The 27012-nt window shown below is 31.5% G+C and overlaps 1 pseudogene; it reads left to right on the top strand.

Annotated features, from left to right (window-relative positions):
• The first annotated feature begins 6185 nt into the window (after positions 1-6185).
• LOC107844312 overlaps positions 6186-27012 on the top strand; it is a 96850-nt pseudogene continuing 76023 nt past the window's right edge.

Genomic DNA, 27012 nt, shown 5'->3' with positions numbered 1-27012 from the left:
ATATAAAACGTAGATTTATTAAATTATAATTTGGTCACATCAGATTATGTTAATTTAACAAAAAATTACTTCTTATCTGGTAATTATTAACCTTGAATCAATCAAAGATATATATAGCATATATCATATCATTACAAAAGAAAATATTTGTTTGACATAATCACTAGTTGATTAACTTATTCAAAATATGGTTAGGATTTGGGAAAGAGAAGAACTGAGAATGGTGTTTTTTAAAACAACCCACGTGAGGTGTCCTGATTAATATATTTTTTAAAAATTTTAATGTGCTACTTGGATTTCTTTATACCAGTCAAAGTTACGTGTTTTGCACGTGTGCTTCATGTCAAGTCATATGTGAAGTATTAATATCTTGATCGTCTCCAATGACGAATAACAACAAAAACAACATATAGTAATAGATTAGAAATTACAACAAAATAAATTGATTAAATCGAACTTTTACACAAAAATTCCTCGAAGCCTGATGAAAATTCATTTACCACTATAAACTCAATAAAATAATACGATAATTGAGATATCATAACAATACGATTAAATTCTAACCTTAGAAAAAATCCTCAAAGCCCGATCACACGTTAATCTATCACTTAAAAAAACCAACAAATAACAACATAACATAAACTACTGATTCGAGAATATTACAACAATATCATCAAACATAACCTTAACACAAAATTTTCAAAGTCTAGTCAAATATTCATCTATAACTTAGACCTGAACATAACAAAAACTACAACAAAATAATATGATAAACGAAATATTAGAACAATACAATTAAACCTAACCTTTTGTGATTGTACATGACACCTTTAGAGTTCATAAAATAACAGTTATTAGAATATCTCCACCAACAAATTTTACATTGTGGATATTATTATATTATTGTAGAAAAAAGAATTCTCCAATACCTTTTCCTACAAAAAAGAATTATCTAAATATGAAAGATTTTTATTTTTATGTTACGAAAAGAAAAAAAATTAATCATGGTACAAACTAAAATATAGAAGATTTTTATTCTTATGTTACGAAATGGAAAAAAATTAATTATGGTATCAAATTAATGAAAAAAATTCTCCAAAATCTTTTCCTACAAAAAAAAATTATGTAAAAATGGAAGATTTTTATTCTTATGTTGCGAAAAGAAAAAGGTTAATTATGGTATCAAATTAACACTACAACACAACTTTAGGAAATTGAAAATTCTTTCCTCAAAAATTTAATAATGTGGTTTTATTTTTTTCCTTAAAAAATTCAAATAACTTCTTTTTTTTCTTGAAACTTTAAGGTAATTATTTGTTTTTGTGTTTTTCAAGGAAAATCTTTCAAAAGGATATTTTTATTTTACCATATGTTGTAGAATTTCTTAATTTAAATATTATAATATAATAATTGAAGAAAAATAGTAGAAAGATGATTTTGTCTAAAGTACAGACTTTTAATGAAGAGCAAAAAGTTTAAATAACTTTTTTAAGGGTCTTCACACTTTTAATATATGATAAATAATAAATTATAAATATAGATTATAGATTATAAATTTATTATTTTTATTTTAGATATTATCTATTAAGTCTTTCTTTACGCAGTCTTATATATATATATATATATATATATATATATATATATATAATTTTAAAAATATTTTTCTTTAAATTTTAATAGGTCTGAAAGAATAAACTTTGAAAGTACTAAGACAAACATTTTGAAAAATCTAAACTAGTCAATTCTCGCCCTCCTTTGTTTCATTGTTATTTTTCATAACTAACTTATATCGTCAATTAATTATCTCACTTTCAACTTTTCAACTCTCTCTCATATTCAAACTTTTTCTCCGTTACCGCTTCTCGATGTCGATTTCTAAGGTAAATCTCTCTATTCTGACGTCTATTTGTTATTTGTACAGTAAATTATAAATGATAGTTAATTTTCATCCTCCTTTTTCCATTATTATTTCTCATAAAAAAACTTATACAGTCATTTAATCCTCATCCTTATTTGAATGATCTTTCAGCATTTACTTATTTTCTTACAACTTAGTTATTTTTTTATGTCGCTTCCCTAAATAAATAGATAAGTCCTTCACCGTCATTTATTTTTTCTTTTTCGTTTAAAATTTTGAAATGGCCGTTCATCACAATATATATATATATATTAGATCGTATGGATGACTATGTACACAAGGCATCTTCAAATTTCAAACCGCCTAAATGGTGGCTTATTGGAGAATACAAGTTGGCTATATATAGCCCTTTTCTTTGTACATTAGAAGATATAACAATAAAGAGAAAAATACTACTGTTATCTTGATCTCTTTTTTACTGGTTTATAATTAAGTTTAATACTTTGATTATATAACACGTTATCAGTATGAGCTCCTACAAAAACTTTTCGATGATATTTAAAGGTTAGTATTTAATCTTCTTAAATAATGTCTAATATTTTCAAACGCAAATTCAGTGTCCTAGATATATCGGGAAAAACTTATATATCCTAGGCACTAGATGCTGAAATATATTTAAATAAGATGGGTCTGGCAGACACCATCACAAACAACAATAAGGCATCAAATCAAGAGAAGGCCAAAGCTATGATATTTATTCGTCATCATCTTGAAGAAGGATTAAAAATGGAATACCTCATGATTAAAGATCCCCTCATATTGTGGAGCAATTTAAAAAAAAGATATGACCACCTGAAGATGGTTATTCTTCCACAAGCTCGTTATGAATGGACCTATTTGAGGTTACAAGATTTTAAAAATATAAGTGCTTATAATTTTGTGATGTTTAGAATTAAATCGCAGTTTAATTTATGCGGGAAAGATATCACAGATCACGACATGCTAGAGAAAATATTCTCTACTTTTCCCGCCTCGAGTATGCTCCTGCAGCAGTAGTACCGAGAAATGGATTTTAAAAAATATTCTGAATTGATTTCTCATCTTCTTGTTTCTAAACAACATAATGACCTTTTAATGAGAAATCATGAAAGTTGACCTGCTGGTAATGCTTCATTCCTAGAAATGAATGCTGTAAATTTTCGCCCAACTAGGCGTGAAAGAAGTCTTAACCCCAGTCGTGGTCGTGGTCGAGGTCGAGGTCATGGCCGTGATCGTGGAAGGTATTTTAATCAGGGTGATCACCTTGAAATAAACAATAACCCTCAGCACCAGCAGTGCAAAGCTCTTGAAGCAGCGCCAAGAACGAACTCTGAAAGTAAATGTTATCGATATGGAGGAAAGGGGCACTAGTCGTGTAGCTTTCGTACGCCAAAACATCTGGTAAAACTCTATCAGGAGTCCCTTAAGAAAGAAAAAAATGACGTTGAATCAAACTTTCTCCTTGAATATAACGTTGAGCCCATGGACTTGGAAGTTTCAGATTTCATTGCAATTCCTGAAGAACATGTAAATCACTCTGTAGGTGATAATGATGAAATAATCTTATTATGTTAATTTTCTATTAAGGTTGTATTAGTTTACTTTTCTGTCATTTACTAATCTTGTATATAAATAAAATTTATATAATATGTTATGTGCTAGTAATGTTATAATGTTTATATTTATTTTTTTGAAGAATATGGATACTCCTTAAATTTTATTTGGATCGCTAATCGATCGTGATGATATTTGTGTAATTGATAACAGAAAAATGTACACAATATTTAAAGATGAAAAATACTTTTTCCACTTACTTAGAAAAAGAGAAAATATTACGACGATTTCTGGTAATTCAAAATTAATTGAAAGCTCCGGAAGAGCTACTATATTTCTGCCTAAGGGAAAAAAATTAGTTATAAAAGATGCATTGATCTCTTCTAAATCCCCAAGAAACTTATTGAGTTTTAAAGATATTCGTCGAAATGGATATCATGCTGAGACAATAAATGAAATAAATGTTGAATATCTTAGCATTGCCAAGAATGTCTCAGGTCAAAAACAAGTGTTGGAGAAATTACCAACTTTGTCTTCTGGCTTATACTATGCCGAAATTAGTACAATTGAAGCACACTCTATCATAAATCAGGAGTTTACTGATCTAAATACATTTGTGCTTTGGCATGATCGAATAGGCCATCTTGAATCAATAATGATGAGACGAATCATTGAAAATTCAAAAGGGCACCCACTAAAGAACCTGAAGATTCTTACAAGTGATGAATTTTCATATGCTGCTTGTTACCAAAGCAGACTGATAATTGAACTATCGCTGCTGAAAGATGGCGTCGAATCCCCTCTATTTCTAGAATATATACATGGGGATATATGTGGGCCTATTCACCCACCTAGTGGGTCATTTAGATATTTTATGGTCCTAATAGACGCATCTTCAAGATGGTCACATGTGTACCTCATGTCATTACGCAACCTGCCATTTACAAAATTATTGGCACAAATAATATGATTAAGGGCACAATTCCTAAATTATCCTATTATGGCTATTCACCTTGATAATGCTGGAGAATTTATATCCAAAACTTTTGATAATTATTGTATGTCAGTTGGGATAAGAGTTAAACATCCTATTGCTCATGTTCATACTCAAAATAGCCTTGCTGGGTCATTTATTAAGTGCCTACAATTGATAGCATGACCACTACTTGTGAAACGAAATTGCCCACTACTATTTGGGATCATGTTATCTTACATGCAGTATCACTTGTTCGTTTTAGGCCAACTCATTATAATAAGTACTCCCCGTTACGATTGATCCTGGGTCATGAGTTGAATATTTTCCATCTACAAATTTTTGGATGTGCTGTATATGTGCCAGTTGCACCACCTTAGCGTACTAAGATGGTCCCCCAAAGAAGGTTAGGAATATATGTTGGGTTTGAGTCATCCTCTATAATTTGCTACCTTGAACCATTGACGGGAGATTTATTTACTACTCGATTTGCAGATTGTCAATTTGATGAAACAAATTTTCCACAATTAGGGAGAAAAATATAAACTTAAAAGAGAAATTGAATGAAAAATTTCATCATTATCTCATTTTGATCCACGTACCCCCACATGCGAAAGTGAGATTCGGAAGATCATTCACTTACAAAAATTAGCAAATCAAATGCCAGATGCATTTACTAATTCAAAAAGTATAACCAAGTCACATATCCCTACAGCGAATGTGCCTGTCCGAATTGAAGTTCTAAAAGAACCATCTTCTAATATAATAGCTTCTAAATCTCAAACACGCCTAAAACGTGGTAGGCCTTTGGGTTCAAAGGATAAAAATCCTAGAAAAAGGAGTGCGGAAAATGATAAAGATAATATTATAAAAGATTCTCCTGAAGAGACTCAGAATCTAATTAATCCTGATATTCCTGAAGAAATCAGCAATCCCGAGACTTAAGTGAATGAAGAACTTTCAATAAGTTCTACTAGTGATGAGGTAAATTTATATCGATCAAAAATTATAGTGGATAATGTTTTTGCATATAATGTCGCACTAAATATCATGTAAGACAATGAGAACCTTGAACATCTATTTGTCGAAGAATGTCGACGAAGAAAAGATTGGCCAAAATGGCAAGAAGTGATTCAATCTGAATTGAACTCACTTGCTAAACGGGAGGTTTTTAGACCTGTAGTCCAAACCCCAGATGGTGTAAAACAAGTCGACTATAAATGAGTCTTCGTATGTAAAAGAAATGAGAAAAATAAAATTGTAAGATACAAGGCACGCTTTGTTGCACAAGGATTCTCTCAAAAATCCAGTGTCGACTATGAAGAAACATATTCACCGGCTATGGATTCAATAACATTTCGATACCTCATTGGTCTAGATGTACATGAAAATCTTGAAATTCATCTAATGGATGTGGTTACAGCTTATCTTTATGGTTCACTTGATAGTGATATTTACATGAGAATTCCAGAAAGATTAAAAATGTCTGAAGCATATAGTTCAAAGTCTCGTGAATTATATTCAATCAGATTTTAAAGATTGTTGTATGGTCTAAAAAAATCATGGTGTATGTGGTATAATCGCCTAAGTGAGTACTTGAAAAATGAAGGATACATAAATGACGTTATTTGTCCTTGTATTTTTATTAAGAAAATGATGTCAGGGTTTGTCATACTCGCCGTTTATATGGATGATATAAATCACATCGAAACTCCAGAAGAGGTCCAAAAGGCAATTGAATATCTAAAGAAAGAATTCAAAATGAAAGATCTTGGAAAGACAAAACTTTATATTGGTCTGCAAATTGAACATTTAGTAGACGGGGTCTTCATTCATCAAATTGCCTATACCGAAAAGGTTTTGAAAAGATTTTACATGGACAAAGCATATCCATTAAGTACTCTAATGGTTGTTCGATCACTCGAAGTGAGTAAAGATCCATTCCGACCTCTGAAAGAGGGTGAAAATATTCTTGATCCCGAAGTACCATATCTCAGTGCTATTGGTGCACTTATGTACCTCACTAATGCTACAAGGCCAGATATAGCATTTTCTATGAATTCGCTAGTAAGGTATAGTTCTTCTCCTATGCGGAGACACTGGAATGGGATTAAGCATATATTGAGGTACCTAAAAAGGACTATTTATATGGGTCTGATTTATACTAACAAAACTTGTCCAGATTTTGTCGGTCATGCAGATGCAGGTTATTGATCTGACCCACATAAAGCACGATCTCAAACAGGCTATGTGTTTACATACGGAGGTACTGCTATATCATGGCGATCAACAAAGCAGTCTATCGTTGCTACTTCTTCTAATCATGCTGAGATAATATCAATCATGAAGTAAGTAGAGAATGCATATGGATGAGATCAGTGGTACATTCCATCAAAGAGAGATGTGGCCTGAAGCTCAATATCAAGGTACCTATGGTCATATTTGAAGACAATGCAACATGCATAGCTCAATTAAAGGGAGGCTTTATAAATGGAGATTGAACAAAGAACATTTCACCAAAGTTATTCTTCACGCACGATCTTCAAAAGAATGATGATATCGATATGTAGCAGATCCGCTCCAGCGATAATCCAGTAGATTTGTTCACCAAATCCTTACCAACTTCAACCTTTGAGAAGATGGTATACAGGATTGGGATGCAAAGACTGAACCTGTTGAATCGGGGTCTTCATCAGAGGGAGTAAGAATACATGGTGTACTCTTTTTTTCTTAACCAATTTTTTTTTCCCACTGAGTTTTTCCTGGTCCTCTTGTTTGTTAAATGATTATTCACTCTTGATCACAATATATATTTTTTACATATGTTTATTGGGTGTTAATTAATTAATTATTTTTCCACTCTAATTTTCAATATCAATGCTCGTGCACTTCATTTACTCAACTAAATGAAATCATTAATATTTTGTCTTGAAAAATATTTTTATTTTTTAGTAATGCATAGTTGCAATTGCCATTTTAATTATTTTATTTTTTGGATGCATATGCAATTTTAATTATTAAAGAATGTTAATTGATATTTTTTAATAATTAGCAGAAACAGATTTTTTATTAGTGTCTGGTGACTTGTTGATCATATTTTTCATATATGTGTCTTGATTATGAAATGATTATTCACTTTTTAGTTTTATTTCTCAATCAATTCTATCTTTTTTTTAATTTAATGTTTTCAAATAAAATCATGAATACTCTTTATCATATAATATTATTGTCTATTTTCACTTTGCATTCAACGAATTTTATAAATTGAAAAGATAATGCGGAAGAAGAAGCATGATTGCATTTTGTTCCACTCGATTAGTAATTTGCTAATATATACAACCTATCATCAAAATAATAAACCTTTTTTGAGTCAAAATGCAAAACATGTAAATATTTATAAAAGTTTAATAATAAATACGAAAACGGAAAATTTAATTGTTCACTTAATTGACTACCTAAATTTACCATGTTGATGGAAGTTTGATTTTGCACTTATAATCTCCTACCTTATTTTCCTATTCTCAATTATTTAACAATAAATATGAGAACATTTTAAATCGAATTGGGTTATTCAAATAATATTTGACCCCTCATGTTCATTGACACAGAAAGATCATAATCTTATTCTTCATCATCCTCTGTGTTCGGCAAAATAGACAAATTACTGAACCAAAAGATCAATAATATTCCAAAAATAAAATTTCAAATGTGAGGATAGGTGATTTATCTAACACCCATTCAAATTCTCTAAAACTAAAATTAAGAAATTTTGTAATGTAATAGTTGTAAAAAATAAATTATTGCAAATATCCAAAATAACGCTAAAACAACTACTCATGCTGCAAGAAAATACAAAAATTTTGCTATAATAATTGCAAACTAAAAAGGTTAATTGGCCTTGAAATCTAAATAAGTGTGATCCAATTGTAGGGGTGCGGATAATTTGGGTAATAAATAGATCTATTATAGTTCTAATGGATCTATTTTTATTTGTGCGTGAATATTTCTTAACTTCTCTAAACATTTTTATTTTTAGTTATTTAATTTTGTTAATGTTCATATCTTGAGGGGTGATTAGATGGTATTTGATTAAATGTTTTACAGTAATATTCTTTAGTTTTTTCTCTTAGTCTTTGTAATTCTTGTATATTATTTTGGAGGTATTCTAAATATTCTATATCTTTTGTTCTAAAATATTCAATTAAATTCTCTTTCATAAGTATTTCTTCCATATCTTGTCTCCAATATTTTAAATACTCATAGTCTATCATTTTATCCTAAAGTAGTGTGATACTGCAAATTTCTTTGTAATAATTTATTCTAATTGGTCTATACCTGATATTATATTCTAGGTTATCTACTTCGTTAATTATCCTGTCTTTTTCGTCTATGAATAATTCTATGTCTAAATCATATTCTAAACTGTCTTTTAATTCTTGTTGTTTTATGGTTTTATTTATCCAAATTAATCTTTCTTTTAATTGTTCTCTTCATTTTCTAAGCTGATTTCTATAATTAATTTCTTCTTATAGCCAAATTTGTTTTTTCTCTAACTCTTTGAATATATTCTATCATTTCTTAATCTGTATAATATCCATCTAAATAATTATCTAGGTAGTAATAGTGATTGTTATCATTTAAGTATATTTCTCCTAACTCGTCTTCTATCTGATTTATATCTAACTCTTCATCTTCAATGCTAAATATTTTTTTATCATATTATTTTCTTTACGTCTATAATTTCTATATCTCTAAGTATGTATAAAACTAGTACTTCAAAATTATCTGTCATTTAGGCAAGTTAATTAAATACTTTTTCATAATTTTCTTTAGTTGTTTGTTTTAATATTATTAATTCCTCTATATTTTTATTAAGGTATTCTATATATTTTATATCTTTGGTTCTCATATATTCTTCTAAATTTGTTTTCATTAGTTTTTCTATTAATTGTATATTTTTCATATCCATTTTTCAATATTCTAAATATACGTAATTTATCTTGGTTGATGTGTAGGTTTGGTATGTAAGTATTTATAAGAGTAGTTAGGTAGGTGAAGTATGTAATTTATTCTAGTCATAAAATATTTATCAAATATTTCTTCCAATATGATTTTTCTTATATCTACAATTTCTATATCCTTAAGTACATACAAAACAAGTATTTTAAATTTATCTACCATTTCGTCAGATAAATAAGTATTCATTTTTCATATGATGCTTTTTTTCAAAATATTCCCTTCAATCATACACATAACAAAATATGATCATTTTAGATTACTATATACTAGATTATTCTTAAATAACATATTCTTCGGTCACTATTAGCATGGTAATCTGAATATTTTTTCCTTAAACAACGCTTCTACTCTGGCTACTCCCCTATCACGGCTTTCTTGCCTCACCGATTTCACCTTTAGGATGGCATAGTTCTTAGGGATATTTCTCCTTTTCCACTTTACTAATAAAATTCTTAACATGCTATTTTTCGAATAATTCTACTATAAAGTAACTAACATGAACCCATTTTATCATATCATGATTGTTAGAAATTTATGAATTTAGCTATTCATAATCATAAATAAATATACCTGTTTTGGTAGGTTTAATAATTCTAAGCTTTGTTCATCCATAGCTTTTGCTTTGAAATATATCTGTTTTTATTAAATATTCAAAATGTTTTTTGTTTACAAAGGGGAAGGCTTGCTTCAACACATGAAGACTTGCCTCTAACTGAGCAAAATGCTCGTCTATTTATAACCTAAGAATGAAAGTGTGTCTACTATTTTACTTTACTCCTGTCCTAATATATCACGCCTCAAATCCTATTGGGGCGGACTGGCACCCGTAACCGAGGAGGCCCGGGAGAACCAGCTCATAACCTTATACTTCCCATACATACCTCTATGACAACCCGAAATTCGGACAGCATCATGTCGCATATAAAAGGAAATAATCACCTGTATAAGCTCGAGCACACATATATATGTATATACAATACTTGGTCATTGGAGCCATCACGTCTATTAACAAAACACCACCTTGACTGTACATTAGGTCTACAAAACCTCTAGAGAATACATAGAGTTTAACTAAGGTCGAGACACACCCCACCATATAAATAACTTCTATAAAATACCAAAAGTGATTGGATATGACACGGAAAGCCTCGAAGCAAACTGGAGCTCACCAAAAGCAGCTGGATATCCTGGATCCTACTTGTGCGGTGTATGAGCTGAGGTTCCTGTGCCTGTAGCATAAAATGTAGGTCCCCCGTAGGGGACTTCATTACGAAATATGTACTGAGTATGTAAAGCTGTAGATAATCACATATGATATAGGAGCTCAATATAAATCAGAAACAAGTGAATAAATCGTAATAGGAGTGGACCACACTTATTAGAACTTGTGACAACCTGTACATTGTATTTATTCAATCACTTTACCTTTATTCTTAACATCTTTGTAATCATTACTGTACTGTACTGTGATCATTATGCTGCCTCCAATACATATCAACTGGGATCGATCCATGATAGGCTTATTCCCCTGGGATACCACCCATAAACACATAAATAGGGATTGACCCATGATAGGCTTATGCCCCTGGGATACCACCTGATAAGAGAGAACTTCCATCACTTAGTTCAATTAATCTTTGAGATTTTTATTTTGGTCGCCACCGTATTTTTGATACTTTGAAACAATGATACATCAATAAGAGACATATAAATAGACTATCAATGCAATAACAATGAAGTAAGAACTCATTGGCATATTAATGAAGTGTTTTGGAGTCATCAATGCCATAACAATGAAGTAGGAACTTATTGGTATATCGATGAAACGTTTTGGTGTCATTAATAGCATATGGATATTGTTTGAGTAACCGGATACTTTATGACATTCATTATTGCAATAAATATGTAATATTTGGAAGACAAGTAAGTATTGGAATGTCTTGACATCTTGTAGGGCGGAAACAAGTTCATTGGTAACGTAGGACATCATACAAAACCATTATGGATCACATGTTATTGAATAACTTTGGAAACTTTCTTAATAGAACAATTGTTCACTTTCATGCTAAAGATATGGTATAGAGTATTCTTTACATACCTGACTGTCAACCTTCAATACTAGTCCCAAATGGACTTCCCGTCTTTTCAGATTACTTATCTACAATGAACATATATAGCAATCTAGTATTAGCAACCAAACGTCACAATTCACTTATTTGAATTTACCAAACTAATGGTTAAGTAGTAATCCTTAATTACACCATAAAGAGTGTCACTTTAACCCTCTTATACTTCAATTACATTCACATGCCTTGCATATTCATACAACATCCTCCAATATTAAGTTTGGATTCATTTATCCTTCCAACCAATCTATTAAACCAAATTGAGCCATAGACATAAATAATTATCAATTCAATAGTATATAAGCATATCCACCTTCCACAATTCAATACAACCAAACCATGCAAAATAGTCCATAACCCTATTTCCATCACCTTTCAGTAACAACCAATACATATAATCCTCTATCACACATATACATATGGAAAAGAACAAAGGCAAAAAATATTCATACCTTAGAATTCACCTCTTGATTATAAAATCCTATTTGAACAAATAATAGGTGCCGTTCGAAGCTCTCGAGATGACAAACGCCGTTATCGGATTACTTTAGAATTTCTACGGTTGAATCAAAAGTAATTTAAAGGTCAAATTTGGCTAGGGTTAGTTCTTTCTCAATGATTGATGATGAAAATGAGTTTTTAAACCCATATTCATATATATATACACATATTCCCGTCCATAATATAATAGGAAATGACCAAAATGCCTTTAAAATTTAAATAATGTCAATATGTCCTTTGGTGGACTGTTTTGATAAGCTAAAGTAGATCGACCATAAATCTTTCCTCCGATATTGGATTTGGGTGAATTTGTATCGTTGGAAGGATAATTCAAAGGGCTCATTTCATATAAAGTAGGCCACCCAGTTCGTCCTGTAGAAGGAGTTATGGTCATTTGAAGTTGACCCTAAAAATCTGTTTTGATAGGCTGAAGTAAAATGAGTATAACTCCTTACTCAGACGTTGGATTTGGATGAAACCAATTGCATTGGAAATAAGACTCAAATATGTTTCTTTTCATAGGTCGAAGCTCTCCTAGTTCATTATATTAAGGGAGTTATGATCGTTCAAAATTGACCCAAAAATTCAGCTGGCTTCAGTAGTTTGTGTGCAAAAAATTTTCCTGCACATTTACTATTCCCAAATATCCGGCCACCGTTTTATAGTTTCGAACGTGCTCGATTATATTCGAAATATATCCATTTTTTAAAATCTTTATATCGTTAGAAAGCTTATTCAATAACCTTCGCATGGAACCATCGACGGGCAAATTCTGGTATAAATAAAATAAAAAAATTAATTCCATATAAATAAGACGAATACACGTACTTGAATATGGGGTGTTACATCCTTCCACCCTTTAGGACATTCGTCCTCGAATGTTAGCGTAGTTATTCAACCGAAACAAGTTCAAGTCCATAATTAATATTCATATCATCACATAAATACTATGCATATATAAAAAAAACTTACTTGTTAATGTTCTAACTCCATTTCTTGAACTTCATCTTCATCTTTGAACAAATGAGGGTACTTAGATTTCATTGCTTCCTCAGCTTTCCATGTAATCTCTTACCTTTGATGATTTCTCCAACGTACTTTCACAGATGCTATCTCTTTATTTCTCATCTTCTTAACTTGGCGATCTAGAATAGCAATAGGCACTTCCTCATAGGTAAGATCTTCCGCAACTTGCCCATCCTTGGTAGAAGTGATATGTGATGGATCTCCGATTCACTTTCTAAGCATTGACACATGATATACCGGATGTACTGATAAGAGCTCTTGGGGTAGCTCTAATTCATATGCAACTTGTCCAAACCTTTGAGTAATCTTATACGGGCCTATATAACGTGGAATCAACTTCCCTTTCTTGCCAAATCTCATTACCCCTTTCATTGGTGATACCTTCAAAAATACCCAATCACCTATAGAAAACTCTAGCCCTCTGTTTCCACTATCCGCATATGACTTGTGTCGACTTTGGGCTATTTTCAGTCGTTGCTGAATTACTTCAACCTTCTCTATGGCTTGATAAACAAGATCCAATCCGAACAAAAGAGTTTCACCCACTTCGAACCATCCTATTGGTGATCTACACTGCCTTCCATATAAAGCTTCATATGGTGCCATTTTGATACTTGAATGATAGCTATTATTGTAGGCAAAATCAATAAGAGGTAAATTATCATCCCAATTGCCCTTAAAATCTATTACACAAGCTCGTAGCATATCTTCAAGTATTTGGATGGTATGTTCTGCTTGTCCATCTATTTGAGGGTAAAAAGCTATACTCAACTTCACTTGTGTTCCTAAACACCTCTGAAAAGACTTCCAAAAGTTTGCGGTAAATTGGGTCCCCTGATCTGATAAAAGAGAGATTGGCACTCCATGTAATCGGACTATTTCTTTAATGTACAGCTTCACATACTCTTCAACTGTGTAAGTGGTCCTAACTGGTAGGAAATGTGTGGATTTGGTAAGCCTATCAACAATCACCCATATAGAATCAATCTTTCGGGATGTACAAGGAAAACCAATAATGAAATCCATGTTGATCATGTCCCACTTCCAGCTTGGAAGATCAATATATTCCATATAACCTCCGAGTTTTTGGTGCTCAACTTTAACTCTTTGATAATTTGGACATTCAGCTACAAATTCTGCAATGCTCTTCTTCATGTCATTCCACCAATACATATCTTTCAAATCTTGATACATTTTAGTTGATCCTGGATGAATGGAATACCTTGAACAATGTGCCTTTGTCAGAATCTTCTTTCTTAGCCCGTCTACATCCGGCACACACAATCGGTTTTGGCATTGAAGTACTCCTTCTCGCGTAAGCTCAAATACCTTGGTCGCACCACTCTGAATGGTTTCCTTAAGCTGTAATAAAATAGGATCTTCATATTACTTCTCTTTCACTTCAGCTACTAATGAAGATTCCACAGTATTATGTACGATAAGCTCTTTATCCGGAGTTTCAAGAAGGCGAACTCCCAAACTAGCTAACTGGTGAAGATCTTTAATCATCCCTTGTCTTTCTATAGGCGCCATCATAGCCTTACAACTTAACGTATCAGCCACCATATTTTCTTTCCCTGGATGGTACAAGATATCAACATCGTAGTTCTTTAATAGTGTAAGCCATCTCCGTTGCCTTAAATTTAGATCCTTCTGATTAAAAATATATTGCAAGCTCTTATGGTCACTATATATATCAACATGAACCCCATATAAGTAGTGGCGCCATATCTTTAAAGCAAAAATAACTGTTACCAGCTCAAGATCGTGTGTAGGATAATTTTTTTTATGTGGCCGCAATTGTCTTGAAGCATATGCTATTACCTTACAATGCTGCATCAATACACATCTTAAACCAATTTTGAAAGCATCACAATACACTGTATACCCTTCAGTTCCTTCTGGAAGTACCAACACGGGTGTAGAAATCAACTTATTCTTTAAATCTTGAAAACTCTTCTCACAGGCATTATTCCATTAGAATTTGGATGTTTTATGGGTTAGCTTGGTTAAGGGTGTTGAAATGGAAGAAAAGCCTTCAACAAACCTTCTATAATAACTGGCCAATCTGAGAAAACTATGAATCTAAGTAGGTGTTATGGGCCTTGGCTAGTTCTTCACAGCTTCTATCTTTTGAGCATCAACCTTTATCCCTTTACTAGATATAATATGACCCAAAAATGCCACCGACTTTAATCAAAACTCACATTTAGAGAACTTTGCATAAAGCTTACAATCACGAAGAGTCTACAATGCCTGTCGTAAGTGATTAGCATGGTCCTCTTCTGATCTAGAATAAACTAGAATATCATCTATAAAAACTATCACAAATACATCCAGGAATGGCTTAAACACCCTATTCATCAAATCCATAAAAGTTATGGGTGCATTTGTTAGCCCAAATGACATAACTAGAAACTCATAATGACCATACCATGTTCAGAAAGCTGTCTTGGGTATATCCTTCTCTTTGACCCTCACTTGGTGGTAACCTAACCTCAAATCAATCTTAGAAAAGCACTTGGCGCCCTGTAACTGATCAAATAAATCATCAATTCTTGGGAGAGGATATTTATACTTAATAGTCACCTTATTCAATTGCCAATAATCAATACACATCATCAGCGAGTCATCCTTTTTGCACACAAATAACACTGGTGCTCCCTAGGGGGACATGCTAGGCTTTATGATCCCTTCTGTAGCAAATCTTTCAATTGCTCTTTCAGTTCTCGTAATTCTACTGAGGCCATTCTATATGGAGGAATTAAGATTGGTTGGGTGCCTGGTATTATATCAATACCAAACTCTACTTCTCATTCAGGAGGCAAACCTGGAAGATCTTCAGAAAATACATCAGAAAATTTATTTACCACCGGAACAGCGTGAAGAGTTGGTGGCTCCGCTCCTGTATCCCTTACTCTAACTAAATGATATGTGTATCCCTTGAAAATCATTCTTTTTGACTTAAAATAAGAAATAAATCTACCTCTTGGCGCGCTAATTTCTTTTCCATTCAAGGACTAATTCATTTGGAAAATGGAAATATACCTTTTTCGTGCAACAATCAATTGTGGCATAACAAGACGCTAGCCAGTCCATACCCATTATAATATCAAAATCTACCATTTCTAAATCCACAAGATCAGCCATCGTATCACGACCACAAATAGTTACTATGTAGTTTCAGTAAACCCTTCTAGCTATAATAGATTCCCCAACCGATGTGGACACTTCAAATGGCTTAACTAATAGTTCAGGTATTCTTTTGAACTTTCCAGGAACCAATGGAGTAACATATGATAATGTAGAACCGGGATCAATTAAGGCATATACATCGAATGAAAAGATAGACAACGTATTTGTAACCACATCTGGGGAAGCCTTTAAATTCTGTCGATCCGCTAGAGCATACGTACAATTTTGAGACCTCTAACACAACCAATTGGTTGTGCACCCCTTCCTAAATAAGGCATTCATAATGATGATGCAAAAAATGACCCCGTAGGTCGTGCCATACCCCCTATTCCCCTTCGTTGGCATTCTCTCATCATATGCCCCGACATACCACACCAAAAGCAAACATTTGTCCCCAGCCAACATGCACCCAAATGATACCTTCCATATTTATTACATGGCTCTCGAAGAGGTCTTGATTGGCTCATATTCCCTTGCCCTTGGTACCTCATCTGCGAACTCTGACTCTCACTTCTGTGTTCAAATTAAATTCCTATGGACCCTTGGAATTGTGGTGGGGCACTAGCTGCAGAATAAGAAGATAATGGCCTAGGTGGTCTAGCAGAAAATTATGGTCTGAACCCTCTTTGGGATGCCATGAACTGCCCTGTAGATCTATCCCTCTTGGAATATCCTCTTTCTAATTCCTGTTTTTTTTTTCTCTGCATCTGATCTTCCATTTTCTGTGCAAAAGCTTTGATCCTCGCTATGTCCATATCTTTGTTTAAAGTGGCAATAGTACAATATCTAACCAGATATGGATCCAGCCTATCCACATATTGATAAACTCTTTCATCCATAGTAGCTACAATATTAGGAATATATCTCAACAAGGAATTAAATCGGAGACTGTACTCCTTCACGCTCATATTCCCCTGACGAAGATTTAAAAACTGATCTGCACGGGCCTGACGAATCTCAAATAGAAGATAATAATCAAGAAATGCCTCTTTGAACTCTTTACAAGTAGCTGGGGGTGCATCAATACCCCTAGATCATTTTCAGTCCTCGTACTAATATATAGCCTCTCCTTTAAATCTATATACCGCTAACTCCACTATCTCTCTACCCGTTACATGCATAACATCTAAGGCCCTTTGAATTTGATCAATAAAGTCCTGTGGGTCCTCGTTAAGATCTGATCCAGTAAAAGTGAGAGGATCCATCTTAAGAAAATCCTGTGTTCGAAGGCTAGCCTTCCTATCTATACCACTAAGACCCGTGGTAGGAATGGCTTGCCCTTAAGCTTACCCAGCAACTATACGAGTCAAAAGTTGTACTGCATTTTTAAGATCTTGATCAGCAGCATTAATAGGTGGCTTTGGGGATATAGTTCTCCTCCCCTTATTTCTTCTGGAGTGGAAGAAGTTTCTAATGCATGCTCAGCTAAAGCCTCACTTTGATTAGCTGGTATAGTGGGTGACTTACTAGTCCCCTCTCCAGCAGCCATATCTACTTGCTTACCGATATTCTTACTTCTGGTAACCGGCAAAATCACTAAAATAAGACAAACAAACGGATTCAGTGGTCAACTATGACTTCATTACAATATAGGCTCTATAGCACGATCTAAGACATGAAGAAAAGAAACAATTCCTAAATATCCATAGCCTCCTATTTATAGATGCAGTGCACGACACACCGATAAACAAGACTCTACGTATACACGGCTTTGTAGACGCACTAGGACGAACTGCTATGATACTACTTTTGTCACGTCTCAAATCCTATTGGGGCAGACTGGCACCCGTAACCAAGGAGGCCCGAGAGAACCAGCTTATAACCTTATACTTCCCACGCATACCTCTATGACAACCTGAAATTCAGATAGCATCATGTTACATATAAAAAGAAATAATCACCTATATAACCTCGAGCACACATATATATGTATACACAATACTTGGCCGTTGGAGCCATCACGTCTATTAACAAAACACCACCTTGACTGTACATTAGATCTACAAAGCCTATAGACTATACAAAGAGTTTAAATAAGGTTGGGACACACCCCTCCATATAACTAACTTCTATACAATACCAAAAGTGACTGGATATGACACGGAAAGACCCAAAGCAAACTGGAGCTCACCAAAAGTAGCTGGATATCCTGGCTCCTCCTTGTGCGGTGTATGAGCTGAGGTACCTGTGCCTGCAGCATGAAATGCAGGCCCTTCGTGGGGGACGTCAGTACAAAATATGTACTAAGTATATAAAGCTGTAGATAATCACATATGATATAGGAGCTCAATAGAAATTAGAAACAAATGAATAAATCGTAATAGGAGCAGACCAAACTTATTAGAACTTGTGACAACCTGTACATTGTATTTATTCAATCACTTTACCTTCGTTCTTAACATCTTTGTAATCATTACTGTACTATACTGTGACCATTAGGCTGCCTCCAGTACATATCAATTGGGATCGACCCATGATAGGCTTATTCCCCTTGGATAGCACCCATAAACACATAAATAGGGATTGACCCATGATAGGCTTATTCCCCTTGGATACCACCCATAAAAACATAAATAGGGATCGAACCATGATAGGCTTATGCCCCTGGGATACCACCTAATAAGAGAGAACTTCCATCACTTAGTTCAATTAATCTTTGAGATTGTTATTTCGATCGCCACCGCATTTTTGATACTTTGAAATAATGATACATCAATAAGAGACATATAAATAGAATATCAATGCAATAACAATGAATTAAGAACTCATTGGCACATCAATAAAGTGTTTTGGAGTCAACAATACCATAACAATGAAGTAGGAACTTATTGGTATATCAATGACATATTTTGGAGTCATTAATAGCACATGGATCTTGTTTGAGTAACCGGATACCTTATGACATTCATTAGTGCAATAAATATGTAAGATTTGGAAGACAAGTAAGTATTAGAATGTTTTGACATCTTGTAGGGCGGAAACAAGTTCATTGGTAACGTAGGACGTCATACAAAACCATTATGGATCACATATTATTGAATAACTTTGGAAACTTTCTTAATAGAACAATTGTTCACTTTCATGCCAAAGATATGGTATAGAGTATGATTTACATACCTGACTGTCAACCTTCAATACTAGTCCTAAATGGACTTCCCGTCTTTTTAGATTACTTATCTACAATGAACATATATAGCAATCTAGTATTAGCAACCAAATGTCACAATTCAATTATTTGAATTTTCCAAACTAGTGGTTAAGTAGTAAGCCTTAATTACACCATAAAAGGTGTCAATTTAACCCTCTTATACTCCAATTACATTCACATGCCATGCATATTCATACAACATCCTCCAATATCAAGTTTGGATTCATTTATCCTTCCAACTAATCCATTAAACCAAATTGAGCCATAGACATAAATAATCATCAATTCAGTAGTATATCACTATATCCACTTTCCATAACTCAATTACCATATCCACCTTCCACAATTCAATATAACCAAACCATGCAAAATAGTCCATAACCCTATTTCCATCACTTTTCAATAACAAACAATACATATAATCCTCTATCACACATATATACATATGGAAAAGAACAAAGGCAAACAATAGTCATACCTTATAATTAACCTCTTAATTATACGATCCTATTTGCACAAATAATAGGTGTCGTTCGAAGCTCTCGAGATGACAAACGCAGTTATCGGATTACTTTGGAATTTCTACGGTTGAATCAAAAGTAATTTAAAGGTCAAATTTGGATAGGGTTTGTTCTTTCTCAATGATTGATGATGAAAATGAGTTTTTGAACTCATATACATGTATATATACACATATTACCGTCCATCATATAATACAAAATGACCAAAATGCCTTTAAAATTTAAATAATGTCAATTATGTCCTTCGGTGGATTATTTTGATAAGCTAAAGTAGATCGACCATAACTCTTTGCTCTTATATCGGATTTTGGTGGAATTGGTATCATTGGAAGGATAATTCAAAGGGGTTTCATTTCATATAAAGTAGGCCACCCAGTTCGTCCTGTAGAAGGAGTTATGGTCGTTTGAAGTTGACCCTAAAAATCTATTTTGATAGACTTAAGTAAAATGAGTATAACTCCTTACTCAGATATTGGATTTAGATGAAACAAATTGCATTGGAAATAAGACTCAAAGATATTTATTTTCATAGGTCACAGCTCTCCTAGTTCATTATATTAAGGGAGTTATGATTGTTCGAAGTTGACTCAAAAATTCGGCTGGCCTCAGTAGTTTGGGTGCAAGAAATTTTCCTGCACATTTACTATTCCCAAATATCCTGCCACCATTTTATAGTTTCAAACATGATCGATTATATCTGAAACCTATCCTTTTTAAAAAATCTTTATATCGTTGGAAAGCTTATTCAATAACCTTCGCATGGAACTATCGACGAGCAAATTCCGGTATAAATAAAATAAAAAAATTAATTCCATATAAATAAGACCAATACACGTACTTGAATATGCCAATACACGTACTTGTATACGGGATGTTACATAATATATCTTTACACGTCTCCTACTTAATAATTACATCTTTTACAAAAAAGTCTTATAAAGACAAAAAAGCAATTATGGCAAGTGCTAAAAAGTCAACAAAATTAAAAAGACAATAATTCCTATACATTATTTACGTAAAGGAAATCAAGAAAGCTATATATATGTCTCTTTCATGATTTAATAGCTTGTCTTTTATTCTTTCCATTATTGCTCTGTTGTTATCTTCTAGTTGGCGTCCTTATCTTCTTTGTTGATTTTTTCTTTTATTCTAGCTGGACTTCTGGGATAATATTATCTCCTCCATTAAATCTCGAACATTGATGATCTGGATATTTGTGTCCAATTATCTTGCAATATCTTGTTAATAATCCGTCTGAAATAAATCTTTCCTAATTACTCTTGCAATAGATTGTTTTTCTGGGTTAATTAACGTCATTATCCATTGTCTAACATCTTCAATATCTATTTGTCGTAGCTCTCTTGAATTTTAATAAATCATTTGATGGTCTCTTGAATAATTACTCCATATTGGGTTTCCATTGATGTAATTATTTGCTAATTCTTGAATAATTGTAGCTAATCCAATAAGTCATTTATTTGCATAAAAATCAAGTATCTCAATTTTCGGTATCTCTGGCTGCTGTATAATATCTTCTGGTATAATCATATCGCTGGTTAATCCTATTTTTACAACTTGTATAACTGGTTTGATCTCCTCGTATAATATCTCTACTGGTGCAGTATAAAACTTTATATAAAATAGATTTCCTTTGGTTACTCTTTTATAGGTGGTGAATACTTTATGTAATTCTTCTATAGTTGTTAGTTCTTCTCCATCTTTGATATATATGGTATTTAATAATCCATAGTCGAAATATGTTTTTATTAAGCTTGGATTGGTTTTGGGTAGTGCGATTAGCTTGTTGTAACCTTGCAATTTTTGGGTTATATAGTTTGTGTTTGGTTCTTGGATATTTGTAGCTCTGGGGTTAAGGTTTAGAAAAGTGTGAACTTTGTAGATATTTTCTATAAATCCTCGGGCTATATGGTTATAAGCTTTTTTATCTTGGTTCAAACTATCTCGATATGTGGGGGTATATACAAGAGGTCTTTTTGTATTTTTTGTATAAATGGTTTTTCAAATATCTTATTCATGTTTATGTTCTGATATCTTTGTCCACTAACTCCTTTGCTTGTACCTGCAATTGTATATTGATAAACGTTATAGGTTTTATAGAGTGTCCCAACGTCTCCTTTTAGCTCTGGAATTTTAATGTCTTCCGATCAACATAGCTCTGCGCACTGCTGAGTTAGCTGATTTATAGCTTTAGACTTCACTTTAACTTCATTAGTCTTTAGTTTTTCTATTTCATTACCCATACTGTCCACTTTTATTGAAAGCGTAGTTAGGGCTTTGAGTATCTTTTCTAAAGCATCATCGTCTATTATATCAGTCTATGTAGCTTTGTCTTGATATATAAACTGCAATAACATTTTTGTTAGTACTAATTACTTCAATTGTAAATTTAAAATTTAATATATTCAATACTAGTCTCTGAATCTCTTTTGTTGTAACTGAATTTTGTATTTTCTTTGTTAGCAACCAGCGAACGTGGGTATTATCTGTTCTCACAATAAATTTGTTATATACAATATATGGTTCAAATGCTAATAAACATTTATATAACAAACATAATTCTTTTCTATTTAGTTCCCATTTTATTTCTATTTCATTAAACGTACCTGAGTAGTATCTGCAATGATGCTCTAATTTTTCATTTTCATACCTATATTTAAGTACTCCTCCATAACTATATTCACTTGCATCTGCTTCTACTATATATATAAATTTTTTATCTTCGTCTGGAAATTGTAATTTTGGTAATTCTTTACAAAGTATTTTTATTTTCTGGACTTGTTTTTTATCTTCTTCATTGTAATTATATTCTACGTCCTTTTTAAATTTTTCTGTAAAGGCTTTAGGTTTTCTGCTAATTTTGGTATATATTTTCTTACTTGGTTTACTAATCCTAAAAATGATTGTAATTTCTTTTTTGTATCTAATTCTTCGTTTGAATTTATTATTTTTTGTATTATATTTTGTTGCATTTTTACTCCACTTTTATCTAATTGTAGTCCTAAAAACTCAATCTGGTTTTTCATTATTTCGGCTTTCTTTTCACTTAAACTTATTCCCGATTTTTCAATTATATCTGTAAATTGTTCTAATAATTTTACATGTTCTTCTTTAGTTTTTGTATATAGTAGTATATCATCTATGTATACTATACAATTAGGTAATTGTTTAAAATAACTATCCATAAAATGTTGATATCTACCTGGTGCATTTTTATATCCAAATGGTAATACGTTCCGTTCATAAAATCCTTGTGGTACCGTAAATGCGGTTAATTCCTTATATTTTTCTTCTAACTTTAAGTGGTAAAATCCTGATTTACAGTCAAATTTACTAAAATAGTTATATCCTTGTATTTGTCTTATTTTTAATATCTTATTTGGTATTGGATAATTATATGTCATAGTTTTTGCATTTAAATTTCTATAATCAATAACCATTCTACTTTTACCTCTTTTTTGTTCACTATGTTTATTTATTATAAATGCTGGACTATTGTGTTTACTATTACTTTTTTGTATATACTGTTTTTCTAATAATTCATCTATATGCATTTTAAATTCTTTTAAATCGTCAAAATTATATGTTAATGGTTTTTGAGTTATTATGCTATTTTTATCTATTAATTCAATTTTTATATTAGTTTTATGTTTTTCCCATCCTCTTAATGGATCTTCACTATATAAATGTTTTAATTTTTTCTTTATTATTTCTACCTTATCTATTGAAAATATAGTTATTTCTTTTTTATTTATCGAAAATACAATTAGTTCTACTGTGTCTTCTGTATTTTTTATATTTTCTAATTTTTGTGTAATTTTTTCACTTCCTTCTATCCAATCAGTTTTCTTTCTTATTTTATTAATAACTCTTTTTGCTCTTACTTTTTGTTTACATGGTGTTGTAAACCACCAATCTATTTTAGTTATTATATGTGGGTATAATTTATCTAAAAATGGCATTCCTAAAAGCAAATCTTTTGATGTTAGTTCATAATTATAGATTTCTCCTATTATTATTATTTTATCCCATATCTGTATTTTTACATTTTTAGCTTTATATGTAATTAAGCTTCCTTCATTATTAAATCCTTTGGCTACTATTGGTGCTTTTAATTTATCCCATTTACTTTCTGGTAAACAATTGTATCTACATAAGTTTGCTTCTTCTCCTGTATCTATCATAGGTGTATAATACCTATTATAATATCCTTCTACTATTATTTTTACAAGTACATAAATTTTCATATCATGTTAAAGTTCTTTTTATGAATAATCTTTGTGTATTATATGTTATAGATAATTGTGTATGTTCTATATTGTATGGTTTTACTTGTTCTAACCATTTCATTCGTAATATTATGTCTGCTTTTTTGCATTTCTTCCTTTATTTCAAATTCTATTTTTATTTTTCTAACTGCTATTATTATTTCTTTTTCTGCCGTATCTTTAATGTTTATTAGACTCCTTGGCAGATCTGGGCATATATCACTATTAGATTTTATTTCTTCACTTTTTACTAGATATTTTGCTATATAATTTTCTTCTTGTCCCGTGTTTAAGAGTATTAAATATTCTTTTTCATTTATTGTTCTTGTTATATAATATTGATTTAAATTAACTGTTGAAGTTATTTCATTACTTGTTTTTTTTAATGAGCTTGATGATTCTGATTTTTCATGAGTTATTCTTTTTGTTATACTTATTCTATCATTTATTATTTCTAAATCTTCTTCTATATTTATGTCTTTGTAACTATAATCATTATTATCAATTGTTTTTACAAATTGTTCAAAAGGACTTTCTATTTGTATTTTATTAATTTTATTTTTTTCTGTTATTTTATGTTTTGTTGTTAATACATATAGATTTTTACATCTTGCTGTAAATATTTTACTTCTTAGGGTTAGTTCTATTCCTGATATTTTTCAATATAATACTAATGATTTATCTATATTTTTATCTGTTATTGCTACTGAATAATTCGTACTTATTATAAATTAAAATTTTTGGTATATTAAATTTCCTTTTATGGCTGTTATTATACTTTTTTCTATAGGTTTTATAATTCCAGCATCTGCTAAATATAATTCTATTGGTGTATCTATTTCTTCTCTAAAACATGCTTTTATTAATATCTCTGTTCCTCCAAGGTGTACATATTTTATTGGGTCTTTACTTTTTATATCGTTTATTTCTTTATTAATTATTCTTTTTATTACTAGTGGTATACTAGGTCTTCCTTTTGCATATTTACAATCTATTAAATGTTCTTTTTGGCTTACTACATAGTATTCCTCCCTTTTTCTACTAAATATATTTTTTACTGTTGGTATTTTAAATATTTTTTCTACAATTAAGTCTAACTCTTTTCCATTTATTTCGTCAAATATATTACTGTCAAATATTATTTTTTGATCTGTTCCTTCTTCATTTAAATATTCTTCCATTGTTATTATTTTTATATCTTCAGTTATTTGGTTCATTTTTATATTTTCTTCAGTCATTTGATTCATCTAATTCATTATCTATTTCATTATCTGTTTCATTTTCCAAAATTTCATACATACTGTCTTCACTTTCTAATTCATAATCTATATAATCTATCTGTATATATTCTGTATTTTCTATTTTTATTTCTGATATTTGTTTATTTTTTGGATTTTTTGATAATTTATAATCTCTAGCTAAATGTCCTAGTTTTCCACAATTATAACAAGTACATTCTTTTATAGATTTCTTTTTTCTATATGATCTTTTAAGTTTACAATTTTTTTCATAATATCTTTTTCTTGGTTTCTTATATTTATATTTTGATTTTTTGTATTTCTTATATCTTTCTCTTTTCTTATAATATCTTTCTTCATATCCAAATTGAGGTGCAATTTTATCCTTGTAACATGCTAAATTTCTTATTAATATTTTTTTTATTTTTATTTCTTCTCTATTTTTCACATAGATTTCTATACCATTGTTGTAAAAATTTTATTCTTGCTCCTAGGGTATCTACTATTTTTGCTTCATCCCAACTTCTTATTATTTTTGAACTAAATGGTTCAGGTAATTTACTAAAATATAATCTTCTTGTTTCTTTACTTTCTTCTACATTATATGTTCCTTTAAAATAATATTCTTTAACTGCGCACACATACACATCTATATAGCACATATTACATATTGCTAATTTTAACATTAAATTCCTATTCGTATCTTTCTCTTTATTTTGCTCTTCTTCTTCTTCTTCTTCTTCTTCTTCTTCTTCTTCTTCTTCTTCTTCTTCTTCTTCTGTTGTTATACTATTAAATTCTTTTCTTATAGCTATTTCATATTTTTTCAATACTTCTGTTGGCAGTATTTTAGTAGGTATTGATGTTCCTTCTGTTTTATTATCAGATCTTAGTACTTTTTTACTTGCTTCGGCTAGGTTTAAAAACCATAATTTTACTATTCCTATTAATGTCTTTTCTATATATTCTGGTGTGTTTGTTGTATCTATTTTATTATCTAATAATTATTTTGACATGTATCCTACCCATAAACCAATGTCAAAATAATATCTAGTTAGGACATACCCCCGACGATAGCCATAAACCAAAGTCTAAGAAATAACAAAAACATGTAAAGAAGTCCATAACCTGAAATGGAGACTTTCAGAGTATGGAAGCTCACCACTTAAAGCCTACACAAAGCTTCCTCCGAATCCAATCACTAGCTGGAGGAGTAGTATGGATGGTTCCTGCATCACCTGGGGATACACCAAAGACGAATTAGATGGTGAACTCAAGAATAAACTCAAGAGTAACGATAAAATAATGTGTTGTATGTGAGCTTACTAGGGGTGATAAGGTTAGGAATGAGACTATCCGAGAGAAGGTGAGAGTGTCTTCAGTGGAGAACAAGATGCGAAAAGTTAGGTTGAGATAGTTCAGGCATGTGATGAGGAGGAGCATGGATGACCCAGTTCGTAGGTGTGAGAGGCTAGCTTTTAATAGTTTCAGGCGGGGTAGGGGTAGGCCGAAGAAATACTGGAGAGAG

The sequence above is a fragment of the Capsicum annuum genome, chromosome 10, assembly GCF_002878395.1.
Source record: "Capsicum annuum cultivar UCD-10X-F1 chromosome 10, UCD10Xv1.1, whole genome shotgun sequence".
NCBI lineage: Eukaryota > Viridiplantae > Streptophyta > Magnoliopsida > Solanales > Solanaceae > Capsicum > Capsicum annuum.
The sequence above is the reverse complement of the archived record's forward strand: the minus strand, read 5'-3'. Positions and strand labels throughout refer to the sequence as shown.